Source organism: Triticum dicoccoides, chromosome 5B (assembly GCF_002162155.2).
Source record: "Triticum dicoccoides isolate Atlit2015 ecotype Zavitan chromosome 5B, WEW_v2.0, whole genome shotgun sequence".
NCBI lineage: Eukaryota > Viridiplantae > Streptophyta > Magnoliopsida > Poales > Poaceae > Triticum > Triticum dicoccoides.
In genome coordinates this window covers 354,711,179-354,726,221 of record NC_041389.1, presented here as the reverse complement: position 1 = coordinate 354,726,221, position 15,043 = coordinate 354,711,179, and the positions used below count along the sequence as shown (strand labels likewise).

General features: G+C 38.8%; 1 pseudogene; it reads right to left on the bottom strand.

The window, feature by feature from the left end:
- Window positions 1-489: 489 nt before the first annotated feature.
- LOC119305499 lies at window positions 490-13,815 on the bottom strand (annotated as a pseudogene).
- Between the last annotated feature and the right edge of the window lie 1,228 nt (window positions 13,816-15,043).

The window sequence follows — 15,043 nt, the reverse complement described above, 5'->3', positions numbered from 1 at the left end:
TATTACACCTCGGTCATATTGTAGCGGTGCTTAGGTGAAGCCCTGCAACAGGAGAACATCAAGATCGTCACCACGCCGTCGTGCTGACGGAACTCCCCCTTGGTGCCTCTGCTGGATCGGAGATCGAGGGTGCGTCATCGAGCTGTACGCGTGTCAAGAACTCGGAGGTGCCGGAGTAACGGTACTTGGATCGGTTGAACCGGAGGACGTACGACTACTTCCTCTACGTTGCGTCAACGCTTCCGCTTCGGTCTACGAGGGTACGTAGACGACACTCTCCCCTCGTTGCTATATCATCACCATGATCTTGCGTGTGCGTAGGAAAATTTTGAAATTACTACGTTACCCAACAGTTTTTAGCTGTGAAATAGCGAATTGCAGGTTCGAATGGTTTGTGCTTGTTCGTATTAGCAACTGAGAATTCATCATATTTCGTCTTGTTTTTTGTCATCAACATTGGAGAGCTGTCTTTCATTTGCTTGTAGATGCTCCTGAACAGAGTTTGGTATGTATGCAACAGGATATTCTGCTGGAGAGATGTGACAGAAAATACAGACCCGGGTAATCTTTTAAGCTTTACATATTGCTCCAGTTTGCAGAAGAACTTCCAAACTTGGAAGTGGCAATTCTGACATCCTGTTATAGGTTTTTCAGGTAGTATTTCTGATTGACCTTTGAAATACTCTCAAGACATCACCTAGAAAGCTAAACTTTCAGACATTGCATAGTTCTATAGGATACAGAATGCATGATATGCTATATGTCACAGATACATCTCTCAAGTTGTAGCATACGTGTCTAGGACTCCATTAGACAGGCACACATGTCCATGAATACACCAATATTTAAAGAGTAATTTCAGAATGGATCACTTAGGCTTCATCTTCCTGATGCTACCCAGCTGATTGACAGGTCCACATTAGAACCGACTTGGCTAATGGTGCTTGAACTTACACGTGATTCTTCCAGTGCTAGAGCGTCCTTTAGCTGAGCCACCACCATACTCATTGTTGGCCTCTCACTGGATACCTCTCTTGTGCAAAGCAGGGCCATGTCCACAACCTTCCAAATAGAACTGAAGTCATATTGACAGTGAAGTCCTCGATCAACAATTGCCTCAATATCGCCCATGATAACCTTCTCCTTTACACGTTGCACAATATGCACAGGGGTCGGCAAGATTGGAGGTTCACCTGTGACAATCTCTAGTAAAACCACTCCAAAGCTGAAGACATCACTGCTTGTGGTGAGCCTGCCGCTAACACAGTACCTAGATAAGAGCAGTTGGGCCAATGTGCCTGGTTAGTTCGTTCTGTGAAAACCATTTGAATTTTATGAAGTTAAGTAGAAATGAAGCAATGCACACATAGGCCAACAATGCCTGGTTAGCAGGATTCATATGCAATCACCCTTTGCTGTGCAGCTACAATCTACTTCTAGTTTAGGCACCAAATATGCACAATCTTTTATTTTTATTTTATGATGTACTAGTATGTATGTTTTTCTTTTTCATTTAATGTGCCATTTGTCGGATTTTCCACATTTTTGTTACTCATAACATTCAATGAGTCTGAACTTAGATATTTCGTACACAGCTATAGTAAATCACGAGGCACAACTAATTCTGGTGGGAACTTCTAATATTAATTTGGTGTTTAAATCGAAGACGCTTACATATGCATGGGTTCATTACAAAGGCCTGATTGCCTAATATGAGGCCTTTATTTTAGTAAAAAATAATATAATTCAATGCACCTTTTTTTATAGTGAAGTGTTTTTTACTTCCTAATAACTTTTACATGATTCTAAGAGAATAGGTATGAAAACAAACTCTGGATCGATGTAGCCTAGAGTTCCTGCAGCTGTCACAGATATGTGACTTTGTGCCACATTGATGTATGACTTGGACAATCCAAAATCTGAGATCTTAGCAACCATGTCATGTCCTAGAAGAATGTTGTGCGCCTTCAAGTCTCTATGAATTATTGGTAATACGCATCTCGTGTGCAAGTAGTCCAAACCTATGTAAGATAGTACATGTTATCATATATTGCTTGTGCATTTAACTGGCAAAATCAAGAAATGCAGTGTTTCCTCCAGAGTACACCTTGAGCAGCTTCAAGTGCAATCCGTGCTCGATCATGCCATCCCAGTGTCTGAACAATTGCATTTCTGCCTGAAGTATCACAATTGAAGTTGTAAAAGCTAACAATTTATCCGGATGCGGTTGCAAAGTGAGTGACACAAGATGCATTTAATGAAGGCTTAAAATCATGTAAATAGTTTTGTACATTGCATGATCTCTAAAGAACAATGATACATAGTACTACTAATCATAGTTTTTTTTCTTCAGGAAAGGGATTTTGCAAGGAAGTCCGGCATTATAATTTTGGAATTTGCAAATTACGAACCTTGTATGTTATCATAAAGACTTCCATTAGGCATGTACTCATAAATTAGAGCTAAATGGTCCTTGTCAGTGCAGTAGCCAACCAGCACAACGAGATACCTATGGTGCACGGTTGTTAAGCTCCCAACCTACAAAATAAAATAAAATAAATTTAGAGTCTGAGACCCTGCAGAAGTGTTTTTAGTTCTGAAAGTCAGTTTCAAAATGATATATGTATGGAAGTGATGGAATCGTTATCCCTTTCACCTTGCAAGTTACAATATTGATATGCATTTATTAGTTCCACCTGTTATTTTATCTTACCTAATGATCTACAAACTTCATATACCCGTAATTTCACAGATCTTTTCAGTATACTACGAATAACATGAAAAATCCTTGGACAATTGAATCTATATTCTGCATGGAATGCATACTTATAAAAATTGCCTGTCATACTCTATAGATTCAAATTAAATACCTCAGCTAAAAACTCTTCCATCCCTTTTCCTGTTGCTGATGTTGGAGAATGCATCTTGACAGCAACCTGAGTACCATCTTTTAATTGGCCATGGAAGACAGGTCCATAACCTCCTTCACCAATGCATGCGGAAAAAATGTTTGTTATTGCAACCAACTCCGCATATGTGAATTCACGGCTGTCGGATGTGTGTATGTGACCTTTACAGTTTTCTTGACTTTTGGGACCTGGCAGATCAACACATCCCAGTAGCACACTTGGAACTGTATCTTGATAGATCATTTGTTGCAGCAAAGGAAAAAGGTTGAAATCATTAGAACTCGTATCTTGAAATAAACCAAATTTGTAAGAATTAACAGGACATATATCTACCTTGCTTTCTGCAGAAACAAAACACTGTCAATGTACATGCCAGCAATGCCATTATCACCACGGGTACTGCTACGACAGTTATGAGGAGGGTGTTTTCCTTATGTGGTGATTTTCCATTGCATGGATCTCCATTTATGGTGTCATACCTAAAATTACATAAAAAATTCTCTAATGAATTGGATGAAGGCATATATGGATGTTCTAGAGGTTGATTTACTAGACATCGAGTCTAAAAATAAACACTTAATATGTTGCTTTTTATTCCACCCTAAATCTGTAGATGTTGCATTCCAATTCTTACAAGTCGGTCTCAAGGAGGTCTGCTTTAAAATTGTATCAGCATCTATGGAGCAAAATCAAAGAGAAGAAAGAGATCCAAACCTTAAAGTAAGTGAGCGTGCCATGCATAAAGCTTCAGGAATTGGACCATCAAGATGATTCCCTGATAGATCGCTGCAGAAAAAAAAGACAACAAATCATCCCCTATCAATCTATATGACTGCCTTGTTTCATAAACTGCCAAAGCATAGGACTTACAGGACACGAAGGGACAATAAGTTTGTCAAAGAATCAGGCACTGGTCCATATAAATTATTGAATGACAAATTCCTGAAATAGATTTTGAAAACATACCACTTACTAGCAGAATTTTGAGCTATTAACTAAGAAAACAAACTTTTATAAAATTATACTCACAAGTATTGGAGTGATTTCAAAAAAGAAAATTGTTCAGATATTGCACCTTGCAAATCACTGTTGGACATGTCCCTGAAAAAATGATGTGCTCTGTTAGTGCTACTATGTTGGAAAAACAATAATTAATCAGCTGGATGATTTAGAGTTAGGGTTTAAACCTGGATAATCTCACACACTTGGAACCAAAATTCAGTGCCAGCTTTATTAATTCGAAAGTAGTATGAGCAAAATTAACCATAGACTTACAAACTTTTTACTCTTGATGTCACTCCATCACCTCTACATGTCAATCCAATCCATGTATATTTTTCGGGTAAACATGGGTCACCCATCCAGTTCTTCTCAACTTGGTATTCACTTTTGATATTCATCATTGCTTCAACTAAGTAGAATAAAAATGATAGAAGAAAGCATGAAATTAGCATATACTACAATAGTATAATTAGGGACAACCCTATTAACCTTATGAACTGAAAAGAAGTTATTAATTTGCAATGCATACTACAATCTGGTATTCCTATGTGAGTTATCTGTGATGTTTCTCCTTTTCTTCTTCAGTTTAAAGATTTCTTTACCTATTCAGATTTCAGAATTAAAACCAGTCTGAAATTACAATGAATATACACATGATGTGTGAAGTATTAGCAGTATATATGATTGTTGTATGAAGTACACATGAAATGCAGAGATGGTGCTGGTTGTAACCCCTTTAAAGAAGGGCTACAGGGTCCTGATTAAAGTAATTGATAAACTTGGAAATCGGTAGGGGCAAATGCAATTACTATTCCCGAGTAGAGATACATGTCCCCATCCTTTACCAAATAGCATCGGAAAAGTTGTGAATGAACACATGAAGTACATATAGTTATGTGCAGCTAGTTAGGATGGAAAATCATTTGCAATGAAGAGAAACAAGTGAGAAGTTCAAGAAGCTGAATGTTGCATAGGTATCTGGTACAGAAGTGCAAAGATTTAGTTTAAGTACCAAATCAGCATGAAAATTCTGAAAATTACTAGCCTTATACATTTAGTGTTTCAAGTTTACGTTTATTCAACATAATCTATATAAAGAGTAGAAAAGGTAAGAAAATTCTGACAAGTTATAAATAAAAAGGATAGGAAAATTAAATGAAAGGTAGATGTGTTCTGAGCAAACTTGTCTTGTCTTCTAACACACTGTTAATTTGAAGTTTAATTTTAAAGAATGGCACCACACACCATGAACTACATCTAGAACTTATTTGTAAGAAAGTAAGTGTTGATCCGATACCTAGCCAAAAGTTGCTTTGTGCCCAAAATTGGCTTTTGTACTGGATACCTGCCGTGTTCGTGTTTGCACAAATGACTTTACGTCTCAATATTTGGAATGGTGTGAAGTGTATCATTTGTAGGACCCTATGGTGAACCAGACATTATCCTAAATTTCTTGCCTTTTTTTAATTCAGAATAGGTCTTAGCTGTTTCTCTTTGCATCTTCGTATTTATCATTTTCTCTTAACACATGTGAAAATGGCAAACCATGACTTCACAATTATGCAGAGAACTCTTCTCCGTTGGCTGGAACTGAGGGAGATCGGAATCTGGACGTACCATCTTGTGTATCGGTTGCGGTATCATCATGCTGGATGAGATAGTATATCTTGTATGCACTTAGTATGGGAGGGAGCACAGAGGTGTTGGTAGCGATTATGGAGACATTGTAGAAACCGCTGGCATCAGTGAATAGAGCTGTGGCAGTTGTATAGTCTGCAAAGAGATAGGTTGGGCTGACCGGCCGATTATTTGTCTCCCAAAGGAAGCCATTGTAATATATATCAAATTCCCGCCTGCTCTGATTCTGGAAATCAGTATAATACAAATTGAGGTAGTACCCAGGCGGTGCCATGGCCGGCCAGGCAGAAGGAACTGCCCACGACAAGTTGAGAGGGATGGAGGTGGTAAGCGAGGTGACGGCAGTTTGGAGCACTCTAATTGGCACCTCAGCTGTATCAGTTAAATAACGTTTAATTTCACTTGTTGTCGATAGATTCAGCCACCGTGAGGTACCATTTGATGGCCACCACAAACGATCGTAGGTATCATCCGAACACCTGCGAAAGTAAAAACTGAGTTAATATGCTTGTGTATATCTTTATGTATTTATGTAAATTATTATGTTTTCACTAGTTATGAAGTAGCAACTTTGTACTTATTTTCTTGTTGTGCACTATTTCTGCAATTGATGTGAACCACACTTCCTAAAAGTTTGTATGTAAACTGTGTTTAGTGGTTTTGTATATGCTAATGTTTCATCATTGAGTAAACTGCATGCAGGTTAGTAAACTTTATCAAATTCTTTGCCTGGATTGTAAGCTTAAGATATACATTTTTTATAATATGATCCTCAGACTTATACAGATGAGCTAACAGGTGTGTTAATCTTATTCAGCATGCCCATGTATTGAATTTTGGCTCAATCTAAGTCTCGTGACCACTTAATTGTCGTGTAGAAGAAATCAGCGGAGAATTATTGTTGTTAGTAGATATGAATGAAAGACCCAAGTAATACAATGTTTGGAAAGATACAGTGCAGTTCACTGTTCTTCATCTTATTTACAGGTATTGTTACTCTATATTGCCTTTGTACCAAAATGTAAGACTTTTTTTTGGTTTTGTATAGGGCATAAAAAACATCTTACATTTTGTTACCGAGGGAGTAGTTACTAGAAAATATATTACTCTCTGAACTTAATTACCTGACTAGGCTGCTTGCACCAAGGCTACGCCGTTCCTGGAGCGCGATGGACTGATTTTGCATGGCTACTGGGTACAATTAGCTTTTCATCTGCCTCATCTCTAGCGACGACACAAAGGCAGTCCCACTGTGAATGTCTATCAAGCAAACGGATATTGAGCTCACCTCAGCCACAAAGATTGCCTCTGCGACGTACTTCCTCCGTTCCTCTGTTAGATACGTCCACTTGAACGACAAGTAATTCAGAACGGAGGGAGTACATTGTTGTAGTGCTGCTGACGCTGATCCGGTCCTAGAAATGAAGCCCCATGTAGAGATCAAACATCAGTGGCGACCTGACGAGGTCACGCTCCTTACCATCATATGAGTTCCGCTTCGGTACAACCCGCTCACAAAACGTATAAAAAACAATAGGGTCATTTCACAAATTATACCCACTCTGGACGTATACACGGTATGTTTCCGTAGAGGATCCGATACTAGCCCATCAGTGGCGACCTGACGAGGTCACGCTCCTTACCATCATATGAGTTCCGCTTCGGTACAACCCCCTCACAAAACGTATAAAAAACAGGTACAACCCCCTCACAAAACGTATAAAAAACAATAGGGTCATTTCACAAATTATACCTACTCTGGACGTATACACGGTATGTTTCCGTAGAGGATCCGATACTAGCCCGGCCCACTAACAGGAACCGAGCGGCGTAACTCAAAATCACAAAAATAGGATACGCGCAGCAAGGGATTCGAACTCACGACCAAAGCATTGTGGAACAGTGCTGCTAGCCACTCGACCAGCCACCTACCTAATACGTGAACAAGCGCACGCATTTTATAAACATTTAGAAGCGGCACATTTAATTTTCGAACTCTTCACTGAAAATTGTGAATTTTTTAATAACGAATACTTTTTAGATTCTGTTATTGTTATTTGAAAACATAAACATTTTCGAAATTCCAGAACAAAATTTAAAACACGAATATTTTTTGAAATCCATGAACTTTTTTTAATGCATGTTTTTTTTCTAAATCTGTGAAAAATATTTGAAAATGACAACACTAAAATTTGGAGCACATTTTGAAATTACGAACACATTAAAAAATGAGAACAAAAATCAAAATCATGATTTTTTTTAAGTGTTCACATGAGCAAATTCCAAAGGAAACATAAAATCAGAAAAGAAACAAAAATGCGAAAAATAGAAACAAAATTATAGCTGACAAAATACGACAAATCGGTTTAGGAACCTTTTAGATAGTTCCCAAAACAAGCCAGGAACCTTCCAGAAGATTCACCATATTGTGGCTCGAACGCTCAGATGGGCCGGCCCATTCAACTATTGTGTGTGTGATTGCCCGGTTTTTTGCCACAACATGTGGCAAATAGGAAATTCCGTACGGGTTCGGGGAGTCACGTCAAATAGACGGCTCCATGCATAGAAGGCCGCCTGACTGAGCCACCCCATTGTCGCGCGCGGAAATAGGAAAGAATTCACTTGAAAAAGAATGTGCATGAGATCAAACAATGTAACTCCCACTTCTGACCACTTGTCGCTAGCCACACGACCTGAAAGGCTTCCGTATCTAACTAGGTAATGCGGACTATAAGAGCCATCCATCAGCAACCGGTTTACTTAGAGAACCACTCTTTTTCCCACTATTCTTTTTACTTTTAATTTGCTATTTGTTTCTTTTTCATTTTTTGTTTTAATTTTATTTTTCTTTTCCAAAAACTGCTCATTCTTTCAAAATTTTGTTCACTTTTTAAAATTTTGTTCATAATATTAGCATTTTAAAAATTTGTACAATCTTTTTTATGTTCGTGCCTTTCAAAATTCCTCAGAATGCCAAAACACAAATGTTTTCTTAAAAGCGCAAACAAAAATTTGAAAGCATGTTAAAAGCCCAAAAGGTCCTGTTTGGAAGCACGTTCTTTTCAATTAATTTGCATTTTCTCGAGTTTCTTGGTAGAAAAGGCCAATAAATGGCCAGACATGTCAAAAATCGTTCAAACATGGATGGATGCCTACCAAGGCATGCCAACCTGCTCGTAAAAGTTGGAGCCGTTTCGAAAATGTTCAAAAATAGACCATGTTCAGTGTAGCAATGTAGGGTGTCCAGGTAGAACAGAATGCTCCGTCTGAGAGCATGTTCAACGGAGGGTATTCGGGTTTGCCAGAAGGTTTCGTCAGAGAGCAAGTTGTTTCTAGACATCCTTGAAATGAACTCATTTTTTTTGACGGTCTTGTATGACCAATTCAAGTCACCATGCCAAGTTATTTTGGTTTTCGATAAATTTTGCATATTTTGGAGTTTTTCGGTTAAAAAAGACTGATAAATGGTCAGCGTCGCAACTTGCATACGGTGTCAATAATCATTCAACCTTGACATGAATGCCTACGATGGGCATTGCCCACCATCTTGCAACAGTTTGGGTCGTTAGAAGCATGTCAAAAAATATAACATGTTCAACAAAGGGTGTTCGAGTAGAGACCAGAAGGGTCCGTTTGAAAGCATGTTGTTTTTCGACATCTGTCAAATGACCCCATTTTTTCCCACAAGTTTCTATGACCAATTCAAGGCATCACGGCAAGTTATTTGAATTTTGATAAATTTTGCATTTTTTGAAGTTTTCTCAGTCAAAAAGGACAGATAAATGGCTAGATGTGTCGCAACGTGTAAACTTTATCTGAAGTCATTCAAACCCGATATTCATGTCAGGCTGCTGCAAGAAGTTGGGGTCACTTATTCATATATCAAAATAACCACCAGTTGGGGTGCATCCATGAGCATGTAGTTTTTCCTAATTTGTATGTTAATTGCAATTTCTGTCATTATCAATCAACATGAACAAATTGCGTGTGAAACTTTTGCAAGGTTGAACAGATTTTCCAAAATTATTAACAAACTCTGAATAATTGATGAAAATTTTGTACACGAGTAGAAAACTACGTACATTTTAAAATCTATGAACTTTTATTAAAACGCAAACATTTCTTGAATTTCTGAATGGAAACTATAAAAAGCATGATCATTTTTGAAATTCCAGAACACTTTTTAAAATTGTAAAGAATATTTGAAAACAAGAACATTGTTTTCAACTTTTTGAACATATTTCAAAAAGAGTAACAAAGTTTTAAAAGGAGAGAAATAAACTACCAAGAAAAACAAAAACGTAAAAATAGAAAAAAAATGCTTAAGCCCTGGTCCAACTAGCGACGTCATCTCTGCTGTCGGGTGCCTGCTGGGAGAAAACCTTACAAACCCTCTAATATAGGGTGTTTGCTGGGAGAAAACCTTATTTGACATTTGTTTGCTGTCGGGCGCCTGCTGGTCCTCTAATATAGGACGTCGCTTCTGCACGCGAAAAATATATTTCAAAGTGCGAAAAAAATTGAAACAAAAATATGGCGCATACATCTCGACATTATATGTGTACATGCCAAGTTTCGGAGAAAATCAAAACTTTTTGTGGCTTGTGTAAAAAATACAAAATGATGTCTTGTGAAAATTATTTTTTAACACCGGATTTTGTTTTTTTCACACACGGCACACAAGCTGATGGTTTTTCGTGAAATGACTTTGTGCGCATGTACAATATCGAGATGTGCGCCTCAGGTTTTTGTTTGGAATTTTTTTAACATTTTAAAATATGTTTAAAACATATTTTCAAAACGAGGAGCATGCGCTCCCATGTGCCAAAAAGCTACTCTCATCGCTTATCTCTCCCTAATAATAAAGCACGGATTGGGTCTCCGGGTTCACCGTCACAATACGCTTTCTTTCTATGAATTTACGCTTTCAGTTTGAATTTAAAATATATAAGCGAGGTGGTACTAATTCAGGGAATCACGCGAGCACGTATTTGACGCAGGGAGCTCCTACTCGGCACATTAAGCGTCGGTTAGCCCTTTTGGCGCTCGCGCGCGCAGCCTAACGGGCCGGCCCAGCAGCTACTTCTAAAAGTAGAAGTGAAAAGGAAAATTAACCATGGAAAATATACGCTAGAGCTGGGATTCGAACCCACATGGTTTTGTTAAACTTGCTTCTCCCCGCACAACAACCACCGCGCCAAAGGCCACTGTGTGTTGTAGGATACGAAAACAACACTATCCAATACTTCGCATATTGTACCCATATAAAGAACTCGCTACCTGCTCTACCTACGTGTGTTCAGCTAACCACTAGGGCCGGCCCATTTTTTTTTGAGAGAACATATGATTTTTTTAAAGAAAAATGAAACCTCACAAATTTCAGAAAAAGTTCATGAACATGCATAAAAACATCGCCCTATTCAAGAGAAGCCCAATGATTTTAAAAACGAAGTTCGTCAATTTACAAAAATAGTTCACAAAAAATTTAAAAAAGTTCATCAAAAATTTGAAAAAAAAAGTTCACCAATTTGAAAAAAGTTCATCAACTTAAGAAAGTAGTTCACAAAAAATTAAAAAATGTTCATCAAAAATTTGAAAAAAAGTTCATCAATTTGCAAAAAAAGTTCATCCAATTTGAAAAAAAGTTCATTGAATTTGAAAAAAGTTCAAAGATTTTGAAAAGGGTTCATCAAATTTGAAAAAAGTTCATCGATTTTGAAACAAAATAATCAATTTTTAAAAGTAGTTCACAAAAATTATTAAAAGTTCATAGATTTGAAAAAAAAAGTTCATCAATTTTAGAAAAATCATTGAATTTGAGAATGTTCACGTATTTAAGAAAAAAACAAAGTCAGTGAGGGAAAGAAACCAGGAAGAAGAAGAAACAAAAAATGCAAAAAAGAAAAGAAAAAAGGAAAAAAGAAAAGAAACGAATAAAGCAAAGCAAGAGTTGAATATTATCAGATCGTATTGTGTCTCGTGGTGGTTATACTATCGAACATCTATCCGGCAGGTCTGTGGTTCGAGTTGCAACGACGGCTCCCTTCTTTTTTGCGGAATAGAGTATGCAGTAACGGGCCGGCCCAGTACGGGGTGCTGCAGGCGCCCGTTTACAGAATACACGTTAACAGGCGCCTGCAGCGCCAAATAGGATTTGCCTTTGACGCATTCTGCGTCAAAAAGACGTCTGTTCGCATAGGAATCGCGCGACTGGACCGACCAATTTGGATTGACCTCGCGCAGAGGTCGGGTGACAAATGCATAAAAAGAAAGAGTTGAATATTATCAGATCATATTGTGTGTCGTGGTGGTTATACTATCGAACATCAATCCAACAGGTCTGTGGTTCGAGTCGCAACGACGGCTCCCTTCTTTCTTGCGGAATAGAGTACGCAGTAACGGGCCGGCCCAATACGGGGTGCTGCAGGTGCCCGTTTGCAGAATACACGTTAACGGGCGCCTGTAGCGCCAAATAGGATTTGCTTTTGACGCATTCTGCGTCAAAAAGACGTCCGTTCGCATAGGAATCGAGCGACTGGGCCGGCCCATTTGGATTGACCTCGCGCGAGAGGTCGGGCGACAAATGCATAAAAAGAAAAAAGCGAGCCACCTGGGATTCAAACTGTGGACCTCCACTTTATTCACCCGACAAGCTAGCCACCGCACCAACTAAAGCTTTTGTGACATACCTGTGGGGCGAATACAAATGAACTAAAAACCGAAATACATGCATATTTTTTCTACAATATATATTTTCATGGCAGCCGATTTTAAAGAGTTTATTCATCCCATCATGCCTGGCGTTGTGTCGTGGAATGAGAGGGGGTCTTGAGCAATTGGGTTAGGGAAGTGTGGGTTTTTTTTCACCCGATGCAACGCACGGCGTTTGTGCTAGTATTACTTATAATTAATTAATCCAGTCATCGCTCCTGCATGCTGGCTCGTTGCAACGCCTCAGAGAGCCTGGTTGCCCTTGAAATCCTGGATGGTGGCAATAGTTCTCTAAGCCGCGCTGCGAATTAGCCAATAGTAAGCTTGCTTGATCAAGTGGTTAGGCTGTTTCGGTCAAAGCAGAAGGTCTTGTGTTCGAATCCCACTACACGCTGATTATTTTTGGATTTTCCACTATACCTGTTTCACTACTACAGAGAGAGAGAGAGTGTTCGCTGCTGGGCCGGCCCAGTTAACCTTTAAGGTACGCGGCTGTGTACAGAATTGTATTTTGCAAAAAGACTATTCTTTCTAAAAAATATACTATATAAAAAGACCATCCTACCCTTTATTATAAAGAGATATCGAGAGATCTTATCCGTTGATGTGTTTAGGGGGTTGTACCGAAGCAGAAGTGCCATCATAATTCCCGTGCAAGAACGTTACTCTCACGAGGTACTTGAGGCCTGCCGTGGCAGGAGATAAGGTGTAGCAGTTCCGGCCTCCATTGGGGAAGCTTCTCAGGTTCAAACTTGACCTGAGCAGTTCATGCGCATTGTACTCTGCAGAGATGTTGTGGTTCTCTCCCATGTTTATGCACCCATTGTCTGAAGTGTAGTTGAAACCTGTTTTCTCGTCCAGGTAGCTGGATCCACTTGGAAGCCCGCAATCTATGCTGATGAATCCTTCATCTGCACTGATGGGGAAACATGTTAGGTAAAAATCAATGGAACGCGGGTGGAGCAAGAAATGGATCAAATCTTGGGCTGTAGTGAGCTGATCCCAGTTTCCTTCTGATTATTTTTGTACTTTCTCAGGAGGCTCCGGTGAACTTTTCATTTTTCTAACTTCTGTAAAAAATTCTTTCGAATACGTACTCTGTGAATTGCTAGAAGTCGATAAATGAATTAGACTCTGATTTATTGAGCTGAATATATCTCACAATTTCTGACAAAAAAGGCCTGACACGAGATTGTAATGGTTATCAATTTAGTGTTGAATTAAACAGCGTACGTATGCCAGAGCGAGATAGTGTGCTTCATGTGCTTCAGGGTAGAGTCCATGGCAATGCAGTTATAGGCAGGGGCGGACCCAGGAAAAAAGTTAAGAGGGGGCGAAAATATATAGCCATATTCATGAATTAACAAACCAATTCTTCATATAAACTAAAACCTCGGCAAAATCAATTCATTCTTCATGAGATAACCACATTCAATGCAAATTGAAAAAAAATAACAATTTGAAATAAAATGACTTACATGATTATTTCAATATCTTGTTCCGATGTTGCGAAAGAGAACATTGACACATTGTTTAACAATCCAACCTACAACCTGAAGAAAAAAAAATCGTTGTCAAATGGAGGCAGAATGAAAACATTGAAGAATGCCTTTATAAAGATGAAAAAGAGCTTTAGCACATTACCTTTCATTTCATCCCACTATGGTTTTCACCTCATGAAAACGTTTAACTATCACATTAGTTTTTTTTTTGCAATTCTTTTTCGACAAAGCAAATACGACTATGGTTCATACCAATTAGCACTAAAATGTCCATTGATCTTCATAATTGTCCCTGGCTTCAACTTTTTAGGACGACGCTGATGAGGCCCTCACATCAAATACTTTCTTCTTATATCCTCGTGTCGACTGAGATTGTAATATGCTATCCTCTTCCTTTCTGTTTGTGAGTCCTCTTCCTTTTAGATGGATGCATTGGAAGCTTGTTCAAATCAACTAGTTTTCAGGCATCTTTGAGATTGTTGGTTTTTGGAATAACCTCTCCATTACATTCCCAGTAGCTTTTAAGTGCTAAAACGCAAAACATTAAATGAATTGTCAGGTTGAACATCATACATGAAGTTGAAGTGTGCTGAAAACTAAGAAGAATGTATTACTCGAATGAAATTTTGAGTGTGTCAGTCTAGACTAAATTTGGAACTGAAATTTACATCTTACGAGAAAATTGTTTGAACTGACATAGTCATCCTAAACCTGAAAATTATACACATAAATTGATTATACTAACATGGTTTGTACAAAGAAACTGCAAACGAACAAAAAAGATTGAAAAGAAAGAATCCTAATGATCTACGTAGTATATATATATATATACGGCTTACTTGATGTCAATTAGAACGGTAGAATTGCATAATTGGTGATGAGTCCGTGTTGAGGCGGCGACGTGCAAGGGCGAGAAATGGGCGACGGCGAGCCGGTGACTGCGTGATGCCGCGATCGCCTGAACGACAATTTCGGGGTGGATGCCGTATCATGCGTTTTTACTTTCAGTCACTACGTGCGTGCGTGGACTAAGGCCGCACTAATCGATCGAATAATGCAACCGTAGGTTCTGGCTCGCAGCGTAGACTGTTTCTTGGTTGTTGGTGGCTACTAGCGGAAAATCCTATTGGACGCTCGCTGCGTCGACTCGTCGAGGCTTCGCACAGAGAGAGCTAGCGATAGCGATCTAGATGGGCCGGCACAGTTACGAGGTAGCGCTAGCGCTGCAGCGTCCGGTTTTGGGAACCTTCTGGAGGGTTCCTGAACGGTTTTGGGAACCTT